This window comes from Schistocerca nitens, chromosome 5, assembly GCF_023898315.1.
Source record: "Schistocerca nitens isolate TAMUIC-IGC-003100 chromosome 5, iqSchNite1.1, whole genome shotgun sequence".
In the NCBI taxonomy this organism is placed as follows: domain Eukaryota; kingdom Metazoa; phylum Arthropoda; class Insecta; order Orthoptera; family Acrididae; genus Schistocerca; species Schistocerca nitens.
Window position 1 is genome coordinate 439,498,382 of NC_064618.1, and position 15,201 is coordinate 439,513,582.

Consider the following 15,201-nt stretch of genomic DNA (forward strand, 5'->3'; position numbering starts at 1 on the left):
GCCAGTTGAGTCTCCGGGCTCTAAGTCACTGGTACTTTGTAATGTTGTTTATTTGTTTCAATATTGTTTAAATTAAAAAAAATGTTTTTCAGTGTAAATTTTATTTGGCCAATAATTACATTTTTAAAAGGGTTAAAAAATCAGCCAACCAGTTGCAAAACAAAGGCTTATTAGCGCTTGATATAGGTCTGATGTTTTTAAAAATATATTTTTCTGTAGGAGTGGGCTTTGTTATATCACGTGGTGGTAAGTTACATAGCAGATGCCGAGCGGCTCAAGAGTTACCTGACATCTAGAAAATGATAAAGACGTATATAAATCAAAACAATAGGCGTGTAGGAGCTATCGTGCACTGATTTTTCACTGTCTGTTCTCTTGAGCTACCGAGAGTTTTCAGCCTTACGTAGATTCAAGGTTTTGTTGAAGCTTTGCTTTTTCTTGTTTATGTTTTGATTGCCTGAGTTTATTAGCAATAGTATCACGTTCTACACTAGTGTTCTCGTGAGGAGCGTGTAAGTGCAAGTTGCAATCATTAGAAGTTCTACGACAAATGTTTTCTCCAACTGGCTGTTTTCTTTGACCTTCAACACGTTATTGTACAAATTTTAGAGCAGTCGAATATGCGGCATCTCTGGTACATATCTTCTTTTTGCGTCGTGGGGTCTTGTCTCAGTGTGATAAGAGAAGAATGGTCATTATTATCATTTTTTCTGCTGTAGTTTTGTTACCAGGAACATCCTTACCTTGTTAACTTCATCTCAAGCCTCCGTAAATTTTACCTTTTTAATGGCTCGGGCCATTCTACCATCGAAGATTTTCACTGTTTCCTAGAAGCATTTTTGCATAGTGTTTCACTTCTTCAATAAGTGCTCGCATGAAAAATGTTGAACAGTTCTTTATTTTTATTGCCGTTTTTGTTGTTCGACGATGGTGTGGAGTTCTTTGTTTTATCAGGCCACATAACATTGTAGAGTTTACTTACAGCTGGTATATCTAAAGTGTATACTTCATATTAGTAAAAGTATCCAAACACAGGAAACTATAAATTTTGATGCAAAGTAAAATATAACGAGACATTAAAAAACACTGTTTAGTACTGAATGACTCTGAATGTAATGGAAAATATTCATTGCAGGATCCATTATGGTCCAAAATAATTGGTTCCCCGCTGCCGTATTCATCACTGTATCTCATGGTGAATCACACTCAACACAATTCAAACGATTAACCAAGTAAAATCCTATTATTTGAACAATCAGATCCGACCATTCGCACCGAACAGGGAAAACTCAGAATAATAACAGGCACAGTTATGTAACTCCCAACTACACCACTACAACTATCAATAGATAGATGTCTCTTCTTACGGCAGAAACGTGTGCTGTTACTCACGCGACTGTTACGCGAGTTACAAATTACACCATGGTCACAGTTAATCGTATGCCACTTGCTGAAGAAGATCCGGATTCTATTAAAAAATAAGTGGAATTACACCACATGACTTTAAGGGGCTAATCTGAGAGTGTGTCACTAACTTCTTGTCATGGATGGATGTTACTAGTTCCTTGTATGCATATACTGCATTGTTGGTGTGAAAATGTACTTGAAATTGTTTAGGCACAGATTCTACTCTCCCGTTTCCTTCGGTGAATCAGTTAGTGAGTAAGTAATGTAGAATGTCGAAAAATGTCGAGGAAAAATGTGATAAATAAATAGCAATCGGTAAAATTATCGTTTTAAATTGAGAATGATAATAATCTTTGGCGTGATTACGATTTACTTTTAGGAAAGATATAACACTGTGAGATGTACTATTTATCCTTCCTCTATAATAATAAATCTGTTAGTGTCAAAGATATCAAAGATTTTAATCCCCCTGGAACAAATCATAGCTCAAGTAAATTAATAATAAATACTATCGGTAGTTCATTTTCAAATAACAGATTACTCTCTTCTACAGTTCTCACCTTTATTATCAGTGTCTTAGTATATGACATATTGCGTATTATGTGCTAACTCCAACAATACGCGTTTTTAAAGTCTCAGCGTATCGATACTAATGAACAAATTGTAATCGACTGAATCTGCAATATCACTGAGGACCAGCGAGTAAAGGCGCGAAAGATAACAGTGATTTAAATTGCCATTTGTATATAGTACCCGTACGCAATCTTAGCAAGGAGACGTTTGTTTTATGGAAAAAGGCATCGTATACTAATATTATTCTGATAGTGACGTTACAAGGATCCGACAATGTTAGAGACGTGACAAAGTCACCTCTGATTCAAGCAACCCTCGTCCAACTCGAGGGAGACGGGAACGGCAGGCAGCAGGGGATTACCAGGCGCGAAGCACAGCTAGCCATGATAGAACTAAGTGCAGACAGAATATCAGGATAGGCACATTGAAAATTCTATTGCTGAGAAACAATCCTGAAAAGGCGGTCGACTTAATGCGCAGCAAGCCAACTTCCTGTGGTTGCAGAGGTACTTTTTCTGCCACTGTCTTCATGGGAATTCCACTGTTAAACACAGAGGAACGAGCGGTTATGTGGAAAGAATACACTGGCCGCCTCAATGAGGGGAAGAATTGTCTGATATGATAGAAGATGAAATTTGATTCGTAATGGAAGAGATAGGGGTGTAGTGTTAGAATTAGAATTTAAAAAAGCTTTTGAAGACTTTAGATTAAATAAGACAGAAGTGGTAGATAACATTATATAAGAATCCCTAAAATCATTATGGGGGCAACTAAACGATTATTCAAGTTGATGTGTAGACTCTTTGAGACTGGAGTCGTAATTGCCACCAGACTTTAGGAAAAGTATCATCAACACAATCCCGACGACAGCAACGGTAGATAAGTGTGATAACTATCCCATAATCAGCCTAACAGCTTATGTGTCCAAGCTGCTAACAAGAATAATGGAAAAAATAGAGGATCTACTTAGAAGCAGCATAAATGAGAATAGCGGGAAAATTCACATCAAAGTTGATGATTACGAAGTAGAAGCAGTTAAGGAATAGAATTGTTCTACCTTTGAAGCAGAATAACCCATGATGGACAAACCAATGAGGACATAAAAATAAAAACTAGCACAGGAAAAGATGGCGTTCTTGGCCAACATAAGTCTACTTGTATCTAACATAGGTCTCAATTTGAGGAAGAAAATTCTGAGGATTTACATTCGACAACACAAAAAGCGGGCCATCCTGAATTCCACTCTAGGCTGCAGCTGACTGTATGCAACCAATGTAACGTAGCTGTGTTGGAGGTCCTCTAAACCTCTCCAGTACAGTCGCTTGACTTTACACAATGGATACCGCAAGAGACTATTAGAGAACAGTGCTCTTTATGGCACTCAGCCCAGATGCAAACCAATATCGTCATACAAGAAATATTAGAAAACACGTTATTAGAGATGAGACCTTAATGCTTGTAAATTAAACTTCTTTAGAATAAGGGACTCTACAGAACTCTTATCACACTCATTAAATGACATGTCGTTGTTGTTTGTGATCCGAATTCGAAACCACTGTTAACCAAACAAAGCTTGCGTGTCTGATCGAGACTCGATTACGCACAAGCAGACGTAAAATAACGAAGTGTTCACCAGTATCATTTTACAAGGCCGAATGTCCGAATCTGGAAATAAATGGCGATACATTTAACACTGCACAGGGAACCCCGTGAAGCTTATATTGCCCCTGAGAAATAACCACGAAAGGTACGTAATAAAGTGCAACGCACAAGTGTGAAACGCCATGAAGTAAAGTTGTGCCGAGCGGTCTAAGGCGCTGCAGTCATGGACTGTGCGGCTGGTCCCGGCGGAGGTTCGAGTCCTTCCTCGGGCATGGGTGTGTGTGTGTTTGTCCTTAGGATAATTTAGGTTAAGTAGTGTGTAAGCTTAGGGACTGATGACCTTAGCAGTTAAGTCCCATAAGATTTCACACACATTTGAACATTTTGGATAAGTAAAGTTGTGGTGATGGACGAGGAGTAGAGTCCAGTACCTACGTGAGTTGTTAATTAAGCACAAGTGATACTGGAACCTTAAACGACGATACAAATGATTTTTGCCTAGCAGGGATTCGAACCTGACACCTTTTGCTATTTCTTACAGCTATGAATAGACATGACATATACCTCACCAGTAGCAAGATAGGCACATGGTCGGCTAGAGGTAATGCAATGAATAATTCTGTGCTGCCTGGGACTCCAACCCAGTACATATCATCGTTGACGAACAGGTGTCAACTATCAAACTCCCTTTCACAAATAGTTGGGATCGCGCAGTTTTTAGAGACTGGAGGAGTTTGGAATCGTGAGGAAACAACGAAATGATGGGTCAGTGTCGTCTCGAATGGTTCAAATGCAGAGAATCATTGGAATCTGTGCTCCAATCGCAATCCAGTGCCAATATTTTCAAAATCTCAAGGTCACTTAAAATAAGAAATGAAGGTACTATGACCCTACATGACAACTGGTTTGTGAACTAAAACTATTATTACTAGTGTAAAAAAGCTCACTAGAGACAGAGTTTCTGCAAGCAGCGACTTCTGCCTCTGACAGCGTAATCAAACTCTGTTACAATCAGTGGCAAAGGGTCATGTTCAATGTTGGTTTGGAACCACGGCATAGTCCTGCTTTGTTTACTTGGCGTACTGGAGGTGAAGAGGGTACGCTTGTAGCTTTAAAGACTTGTACCCCATCGGGAATCGAACCCACACCTTAGTCATTACAAGCTAGCCTCAGTCCAACCAATTTCACATGTGTTAGCATCAAGTTTTTGTCATAATGGGGTACGCAGCACACGGTACGAGAAGTGCTGACTTCCACTTGAGCTGTTGTTGGCAATATCCGTGGTTTAGTAGTCAAAATCATGCAGTGCAAACGCAAATCCATGATATCAAACGCATCCTTTTCCTTTATTTTGTAAGCCGTATTCTGTCTGCCCAGAGCATCAGTTTCGTTCATTTAGTAACCAGCCAGTAATAGAAAAATCTTCCTGAAACATGTTTGTGAAAGGACTCATGGGGGTCTGTCATGGCAAGACAAATTTCAGCGCCATCAGCCAGCGGTCGCTTGATACAGACCAGCGTCTGCCCAAGTGATCGCGACACAACAGGCACAGAGACTATGATCTCTAGCGGACTTTTCTGTGCTCGAATTAGCAAGTATAATATTATGTCAAGTTGTGTATGATATAATGTACTATGTCTCAGCATGATCCGTGGCGATTTTGTAAGGCATGTTGTTATAAGCGTATTTAACCATGGTTTTATTTTGTTCAGGTTTGCAGTATAGCTCGTGCCATAGCAACTTGAATATTTCTCATTTTTGACATAATGAGAAGAATAGTTTACGCATTATAAAACGGAGTCCAAACGGAGGAAGTCTAACATTTGTGATATTGTGTTCTGTTTATGTGTAATAAAGGGTGAAAACAGTGGAGGCAAATCGAAACACATGCGCCCTTGTAATGTAGCAAGTTATTACGAGATGACATTCGTTGCAGTACGGCACGCAGCCGTTTGGTGCGGTGGCTGCAGGATGGCTATGTGTGTGTGTGTGTGTGTGTGTGTGTGTGTGTTTTTTTTTTTTTTTTTTTTTTTTGTCGCTTTACTCACAGCGCAGCTGATGCTGCCTGCCGTGAGAACTGCATAGCGTAACAATCAGTCAATACGAAGATTCATACCCTCTACGAATGTAAATAATCCATATTAGTTATTATCCGATTTTGTTCAAATTTGGTACACAGCCTTTTGTTATTAATGAAATGATGCTGTCAAAATTTCAGATTTTTATTTATTATAGTGCCAGAGATAAAGAAAATTACCTTAAAGTCCTAAAACCAATGCTTGTTTTTTAAACCACGTTAGGAACAAATACAGATTGACTTGCATTATCATTTGAAGCCATTATAAAGTTACCAGTGCATAAAAATCAATTAATTAGAATTTTCTTCTTTATCACTTTAGTCACTGTGCATTACGTAATACAAAAATCGGTCAAAATTATTATTTGATTGTATTTTGTAGTGTGAATTAAACAATATACTAGAAACTGAAGTTTCAATGACGTTAATTACTATCAGATTTTTGACAGGATAAGGTAAGTTTTGCCACGAGAATGATCTGGAAGGAACATTCTGAATGGTCATTTAGATCAACAGCCAATCAGAATTAGGCTATTACGGCGCGAATGTAGTGGTATGGGCAGTCAGTAGAGTAGTTCGATATAGTGCCTTGCTAACCGGCCTACGGATAACACCATGTTAGATAGCTCCATAAAAATACTATGAAAAATGAAGAAATAGTGAGTTAATTGCGGTTCGAATACCTCGTGACTGAAGCGACTAGAGTTACGAACTTTTTAATGAAACTTTGGTGTTTCTAAATTAAATAGTTTAAGAGTTATAAGCGTGTGAACTTTCTGGTCGTAGTAACAATTCCGCGTCACATGTTTCGTGCTCTGTACAGAATACTTTCGCGAGCACTTCTTTCGAAGAAGACCACTGAAACGACTGAATGTTTAACTCGCGAATAGTTGTGGGTCGGAACCTGGTAAATCGTGAAAATTAATTGGGTCGGAATTGCAAAAATTCGTGCCGCTTTTCGAATGAAACTATGTTGTACAGACAGTGAACTTGGAATGATAGAGCATTACCATATTAAATACGGACTCGACAGCCATTTCAGGTGTTTCCATATGAATAAAAAGCAGATTCAGTCTAATCTTAAATGCTTTCTGCAAGTAGACTGCATCCTCCGAACGGCTGATTTTTTTAAAATTAACTTTCAGGAACTGACTTTCAACTCGAGTTACATGGCCTCTGTGTGTTAGGTATTCGGTAGTGGTTTCATCAACGCTGCTTTACACTGCCTAGCACGTATCAGCTACTACAGAGTGAAGGAACGTCGGAAAGAAGCAACCCGAGGTAGGTGGACTTTCGATAATTGAAGGAGAGAATGCAGACGACCGACCCCGCCCCGCCGCACCCTATGTAGACTGAGTGCTATCGAGAAAGTCAAGTTGCATCATTTAAAGTACGCTCATTTTGAGGTAAATTATCAGCACATTCAAGAAGACAAACAGGCGATGATGAAGGACGTTTCTGCGATTTACTACTGTGGTCAATGACCGTGTATCTGATAATTGGCAAGTGTGACGACCAATTAAACTCCGTGCTACACTTTCCTTCAGCAGTCATATTGAGGTTAAAAGAAAGGAAGGAGGATTGTGGTACAACGTCTCATCGAAAACGAATTCCGTTAAAGTTCGCTTACACAACAAATCAATCACCTTTAAAGATTTGTCAATTCAGTTAAATATTTAGGAGCTACGATAACGAACAACTTAAACTGGGACCGTCATATGGAAAATACTTTAGGGAAGGAAACCCAAAGACCGCGTTTTATTGGTAGAATACGTAGAAGATGCAACAAATCAATTAAAATGACCGTCTATAACACACTTATCCGTCCTTTTTGTGAGTATTCCTGTCCAGTATGGGATACCTATGAGGTAGCAGTGACGGAAGATGTCGAAGGAGTTCAAAGAAGGGCAGCTCGTTTTGTATTATCAGGAATAGGGGAGATTGTGTCATGGATATGGTAAACGATTCAGGACGGAAATCATTGAAACGTAGGCCTTTTACACTGCGGGGTGGTGTTCTCACTAAATTCCAATCGCTAACCTCCTCCTCTGAATGCTACGATATTTTGTCAAATCTGACATACATATAAAACATGACCATTGTGATAGGAAATATCACGGCTTGCTCTGAAGGTTTATTTTTTCGTTATTTACGTGCGCTTTTTTGAGACTGGAACGGTAGAGAAATAATGTAACAGTAGTTCAAAGAACCCTCTGCCAAGCACTTAATTGTGAACTCTTGAGCATTCATGTAGATGTGAATGCAGATGTCAAGGGAGGGGCAGCAGGAAGGGGGGAGGGATCTAGGAATGGATAGGAGCGCAGAAGTGCAAAATAAGAGTGAAAAACTTGCAAAGTATTCCTTACTTAGTCGTATGCCACAGTTCTTTTTACTCGTATTTAGGACAGAGAGAAAAGAAAGGGACTTTTCAGAATGGAGAATGAATTATGGGTAAGGGGATGTAAAAGAATACGGTGTCAGAGGTTAAGAGAGGAATAATAGAGGACAGTAAAAGAAAGCAAAAATTAAACGACAACATATAGATTCAATGGAAACCGCTAGATTCGAAATAACGTTTTGGGAGAATGGAGTAGAAGGGCAACTGAGGTGATAATGTAAGAGAGGCGAGAGACAGTGAGAGAGAGAGATTGGAGGAGTAATTAACAACGAATAAATGTAAGACGAAATCGTTTGTATAATTTTTAGAGGACGGAGGGTGTATTAATGGATGGAGGGGAAGAGAGAGCGATTATTTGAAATCACACAAAATACTTTTAAAGCGTTCATCTAAAGTGATTGCTTTGTACCGATCGATGTGGCGCAGTCATTAGCACACTGGACTCTCATACGGACGCGTCCGGCCATCCTGATTGAAGTTTTCTGTGATTTCCCCAAATAGCTTCAGGAGAATGCCAGGATGGTTCCTTTGAAATGGCACGGCTGATTTCCCTTCCCATCCTTCCCTAATACGAACTTGTGCTATGATCTCGTTGTCGACAGGATGTTAAACGCAAATTCCTCCTCCTCCTGATTACTTTGTAAGTATCTACGCAGAGTATAAATTAAGTAATAATAGAATATTTAACAAACCTTTTTTTCAAATGAACCTCAGTTCAATTAAAAACGCAGTTCAAAGGAAAACTAACTCAAATTGTATGTTATCTTTTGCCAAGTGATCTCCCACTGGATCACAATGGGGAAAAATGAAGAAAACGACGACATAACAATTCATTTTAAGAACTCTTAATATTTTATCCTGAATCCTACATTATTTTGTACTTCTATCATTTGCCTTGGCATAGAACCTATAAGCCTTCGCACGTAACAGCCTGAAGAAGCAACTTCCTCCCATGCTTCAAGAACGCAGTCTCAAAGAGCCGCAGCTGTAGTTGGTTGGTTCCGTGGCCAGATATCTATTATCGTTCTGGCGACCTCAGCCCACATGTTTTTCATAGGGTTCATATCAGCAGTCTGTGGCGGCCAGTCCATGACGGTGACGCCAATCGTGGAGAGTTCCTGCTGAACAATTACAGACTAGTGAACAGGAGAATGATCCTCTTACAATGTGAAATCCTGTTCTCCGTACAACTTTCGCGCTGATGGAAGCATCACATTTTCAGATATGTGGGCTTACTGCTCACTTTCGAGAGTTCCTTCTATCCTGTGAAGAATTCCTGCTCCTTTCGCAGAAATCCATCTCTAACAAGAAATAGATAGCCGCCCTCTTCTTCTCGTCGTGTTTACATATTGGCGTCGATGGCGAGTTCCTTGCGTGCTGTAAACGAGTCTTGGACCGTCGTTACTGGTGGAAAATATCTACTCCTCAGTGAAAACTTTCCCGCGACGTACTCAAATGGAATTCGCAAATGCCAGTCGGTTTGAAACATTGTCTTCGCTGAGCTCTTATTTCACGGCGGATTGTCACGCGTACAGTCCATCATCCCTCATCCTTCGGCGAATCGTGTCACTGGAGCCGAGGGACTTGGTCTCCTACCGCAGCTGCTTCGCGTTCAGAAAGGGATTTTCTCTATCTTAGACACTAGCTTCGCCCCCCTCATGCTGTAAGATCACTCTCTTCCTGCCTGAGCCAGGAGCTCTGTTGGTAGTGCCACTCTCAAGGCAGTTCCCGCACCATCTCGTTGCAGTGGCACGCCATTCCTTCTGCCAGCCTCTCTGATTGAACGTGCACCTTCTTCAATAAGTGCAACGACTCTATCTCGAGTTGGTCTCTCCCAGTGAGCCACTGCAGCAGACAGCCTTACGTATATTTCCGCTTGCCGCTCTTATACTGATGCCAGGAGAGGAAGCAAATATACTTGTGGCAAAAGGAGCGGCAGAGTCAGAGCCATGCCTGTGGGACGAGGAAAGGGGGGAGGGAGGCGGTGTTGGACTGCCACTGCCGGCTCGCTCGCTTCGGTCTCGCCTCGGAAACGCGCTGTAGCTCGCTGGCCTATCAGTCAGCCGTCCACCTGGCTGGCCTGTAGCTCGCGAGGCGCTGGTAGTACAGGCCAGGCCGCAAAACCACGCTCACGCCTTGAAGGATCAAACGATTCATCTATGCTAGCCAAAACTGTAGTTTAAACTAACGAAGCTACAGCTATATTGCTATAACATCAGCAGGCACACCTACTTTCGACGTTGCGTTCAAATATTTAACGAGAAATAAGTTAAAGAATACGCTCAGGAAAAATGTAGATATAAAATATGCTAGACGGCGCAGGGAACTATTCTTTCGTGTAAGCGCTCTGCATTAGATCTCGCCCTAGGGAAATATGTATTCTATAAAGATAACTAAGCGTATGGTAAAAGTAAATAATTTTAGTGGGAACCTTGCCAAATTATTGTCTGTACGTATCATTATATCATTTACATTTTGAGCACTTACAAACTGTGCTCAATGACTCTGACACAATAAGTGCTGCACGACGGAAATTATGCTCTGCTGAGGCACTGCATTAACATCACAATGATACACAATTACTCTGTAACTCGAAGTTAAGTGTTTCGTAAAGGATTCATAGAATCGCTTCAGCTTCTCGACCGTTCCACTCACGTATGAAGCTGGAGAAAAACGAACACCAGAATCTTTAACTGCGAGTTCTAATTTCTCTTATGTTATTACAGTTGTAATATCATCCTTTGTACGGTGGAGGCAACAAAAACTGTTTGCATTCGGAGGAGGAAGATGGTGGTTGAAATATCGTGGAAATAACGTGCCTCAGTGAAAAAGCGTTTGCTTTAACATTGCGTCTCCAGCTTGTTCCCCTGCCGGCTCCCCTCTCCAACCTCAAGAGCAAGAAAAACGTCAGCGAGACTCGCTCCCCTAATTCTCTGCACTACAAAAAGAGCTACATTCTTTCATTGTTTTCGATGTCCTTCGTCCAGCCTGTCAGAGAATGATCGCACAGTACTCAGCAATATTCCAGAAGAGGTCGCATAACCGTAGTGCTGGCAGTCTTCTTAGCAGACTGATGAGTCTTGAAGGGTTGTGTCAGTATCCAAATATTTGTTTCATCGTCGTTTTCCAGTTACGTAGATTATATTTGTAACCTCTAGGACTTTTGTTACATCTGTAATCCCCCAATTTGTATTACTTATCGATTTCTCGAAGCTTGACGGAACCTTCTTAGTAATCATGTGGAGAACCTCAAACATTTGTCAGTTATCACATTTTGCACTGTGAAGATATATTTTCAACATCACTGTGCAATTCGCTTTGCTCTTCCGAGGAGATTACTACACGGCAGCACCACCTGCCACAATTCTAAGAGAATGTCTCGATTTCCTGCTAAACAGTTTATATATATTGGAGACAGCAGAAGGTCTACATCGCATTACTGCCTTCCTGCCTTCCAGACAGGAAATAACGAATCCAGTCGCACATCTGTGAGTCGATAGCCCATAGGAAAGCAATGTGGTTGCAAGCCCCTTATCAACAGCCTTTTTGGAACTCTATAAATACGGAATCAATTTGAGAGCCCCTGTACACAGTACGTCGTGCTAATAAAGTGCCAGGTGTGCCTCACAAGTTTTGCTTCCCAAAGCCCTGCTGGTTTGCTGTCAATAGGTGATACATTCCGGAGTGCTTCATAACGTTGGACCGAAGTATTTGTTCTCACATTCTGCTACACGTCGATTTCAATGAAATGGATCTATAACTCAATGGATTACGTTTATTTTCTTTCGTGTGTATTGCGGTGGTATGTGCTACTTTCCATTCTCCTTGAACATAAATACCAGACTAATTCTCATGACGCCGTAGCAAAAGTAATTAAGTTCCTGCATCGTTGATGCGAAAGAAGTGTTGCTAAATTGTTGATTTCGTTCGTCATATTAAATGTTTTGGCAAAACCTGCAACTGTGTCATTCATGATTTAAGTAATGAAAATTACACTAATTACATATTTTTTGCTGCTTAGCACAACGCGTTTCGAGAATTTATTCTAATTTTCAAGTTCATTTATTACATGAATATTTGGTGATGGGGCAAAATGAGTTATTGAGGGTTTTTAAAAGCTAATATTAATAATGGTATTTCTGTTTGTTTGCTTAAAAGTATTGCGCCTCCTCCATATACAGAATAATCGAGTGGTCAGTTCGTGTACAAAGTCCTGCACCGGCAACACTTCCGCAATTACGGTCGGCTATAGAGACAGCATGACTCAATACTTCTGTAGGGGACTTCCGACGACGTGTTGAGTCAATGCCACATCGAGCGGCTGCTCTACTTTGGACAAAAGGAGGTCCGACACGATATTGGGAGGTATCCCATGGCTTTTGTCTCCTGATTGTAAACTGAATGCACAGCTAAATGAGAAACCTTTATGGAAGCAAGATGCAGTCCGCAAAGGAATAATGAAGCACAGTAGGGCCATAACCTGGAAGGAATTATTTCCCGGCCCCCATGCGCAAAACAGACATTCGCCCCCATGTGAAGGGACCCACCAGGCAAATACAGAGTTGTTTTGGAACATGAAGTCCATGAATGGCTGTCTTCAAGTAGCCGAACATAACGCCTTCCACCCAGGTATCGGTTTAGTTGGACCAGGGGACCCAGTCCATTCCACGTAAACACAGTCCACACCATTATGGAGCCACAACCAGATTGCACAGTGCCTTGTTGGGGCCATGGATTCGAGGTGTCTGCGCCACACTCGCGTCGATCGTGTGCTCTCATATCCCATAACGCCAAATTTCGCCACACTCTCCTAACTGATACGTTCGTCGTACTTTCTCCACCGATTTCTGCGGTTATTTCACTCATTGTTGCTTGTCTGTTAGCACTTACCACCCACTCAAACGCCGCTGCTCTCGGTCGTTAAGTGAAGGTGGTCGGACACCGAGTTGTCTGTAGTGAGAGGTACTGCTTTACGTGTGTTACAGGACGGTCTGGAAGAAACGGTCACATAACATTTTCCTGCTCTCTTTAAATGTATGCACGTGCAGTTAGTCTCAAACTTGCTATAGCGTAAGTGCATAAAGGAAGTTTGTCATAACGTGTCGTTGGAATTTTATGCTCATCTTCGTCATTGACTACAAGGTTCACAGGAGAGCTTCTGTAACGTTTGGAAGGTAGGAGACGAGATACTGGCGGAAGTAAAGCTGTGAGTACCGGGCGTGAGTCGTGCTTCGGTAGCTCAGTTGGTAGAGCACTTGCCCGTGAAAGGCAAAGGTCCCGAGTTCGAGTCTCGGTCGGGCACACAGTTTTAATCTGCCGGGAAGTTTCATATCAGCGCACACTTCGCTGCAGAGTGAAAATCTCATTCTGGAAACATCCCCCAGGCTGTGGCTAAGCCATGTCTCCGCAGTATCCTTTCTTTCAGCAGTGCTAGTTCTGCGAGGTTCGCAGGAGAGCTTTTGTAAAGTTTGGAAGGTAGGAAACTAGATACTGGCAGATGTAAAGCTGTGAGTACCGGGCGTGAGTCGTGCTTCGGTAGCTCAGGTGGTAAAGCACTTGCCCGTGAAAGGCAAAGGTCCCGAGTTCGAATCTCGGTCGGGCACACAGTTTTAATCTGCCAGGAAGTTTCATATCAGTGCACACTCCGCTGCAGAGTAAAAGTCTCATTCTGAATGCGTTATTAGTTTAAGTTCTCATTCACTCATTATTGGCTTAGGCTCAGTCATACTTTCCATCGATTAATGATTCCCTCTCACTTAAAAACAGTTTTAAAAAATTAAGTCATTCAGTCTTTTTTCGTATATACGTTAAGACAGGGTAAACAATGTAAAACACACTTGAAAGTACATTGTCACACAATGACATATATAGCACAAGATATATGAAATTCAGTACATATATACAACAACATACATGGCACAAAACATAAACAAAACTGAGGGCACATACAACACAAAAATCTAACTTTTCACAAAAACTTGAAACTTGTGTCAGTGTGCGTCAAAAGTAATCTACAGATCTGTAAATAGTAATACAAATCGTGTGCTGCAACAATTAATCAACAGTGATACAAAACTGTGGAGCCACGTATTAAGTCGTACATGTATTCCCCACATACAGTTATAGTTCAAGCAACAAATAAAAACAAAAACAAATTTTTACACTACATATCCGAATAGTGTTCGTACGTCATGGTCAAGATAAACTGATTAGTCTCCCCTGAAAGAAAAAACAATACACGAGATATTATTGTCGGCCTGAGGCGCGAAACTGGTTCGTCACTTGATACTGATATAATCAGCCGTTTGGTACAAGAGGTATGGAATTAGTTCCTGTGTTCGGTGTTCACTGTAACAAGTATAGTTCATTGTGACATATTAACAATGGTTTAACAACAAAGTGAACTGTCTGAAATCGCTAGCTGAAGTTTCATAGTGACCATAATATATCTTAAAAGAGTTCAGTTCTATCATATCATCACAGATGTTCGCGTTTGTTTCAAATACAGATGTATGAGCAAAATTATAATAATTTCATTTCCTTACTTAATGGTGTCACAAGATTAATAGAAGTTGAATTATTTAGTCTCTTTCCATCCGCCAAACATATTGAATCGTGATCAGCCTTCATTTCTGAGAAGGTCGATAACCACCTCGCACTGGATAAAACGTTTCACTCTATCCACAAGTTTCTGTTAAAGTCAGTTTGTCGTTATTTGTTGCTGTACACAGGCTTTTAATTTTACTGATTCTTTTCCTTTCAGCATCAGTTCATTTACACTTTTTTATTCTTTCAAAAACTCATCTTTATCCATTTAATTTATATCATGGTAGTTAAGTTGTAATTACTGTTCTCTTTCTTAAAATTTTCGTTTACGTAACAACAGTTTCATTTATTCTCCACTCATCAATTTATTTTCATTAGGAGCTCAGGTGAGGTTTATGTTATTTTCATGAAGTTATTTATATTCATAAATACCACTGGTTATCATTGAGAGGTCTATTGATACTTAGTAGACGATTTTCAATTACCAGCTTGCTTCCAACAGTTTATCTGTATTCCAAATCTACAGTCGCCACCCTACACATTCTACCGTCCTACCATTTTACCCATCTTCTTCTATCTTGATTTTATACATTTCATC

The 15,201-nt window shown here is 40.6% G+C and overlaps 1 non-coding gene across 1 annotated transcript; it reads left to right on the forward strand.

Moving 5' to 3' along the window:
• Positions 1–13,284: 13,284 nt before the first annotated feature.
• Positions 13,285–13,359, forward strand: Trnas-uga (transfer RNA serine (anticodon UGA)). Its single transcript has one exon. It is a non-coding gene; the product is annotated as a tRNA-Ser (tRNA).
• The last annotated feature ends 1,842 nt before the right edge of the window (positions 13,360–15,201 follow it).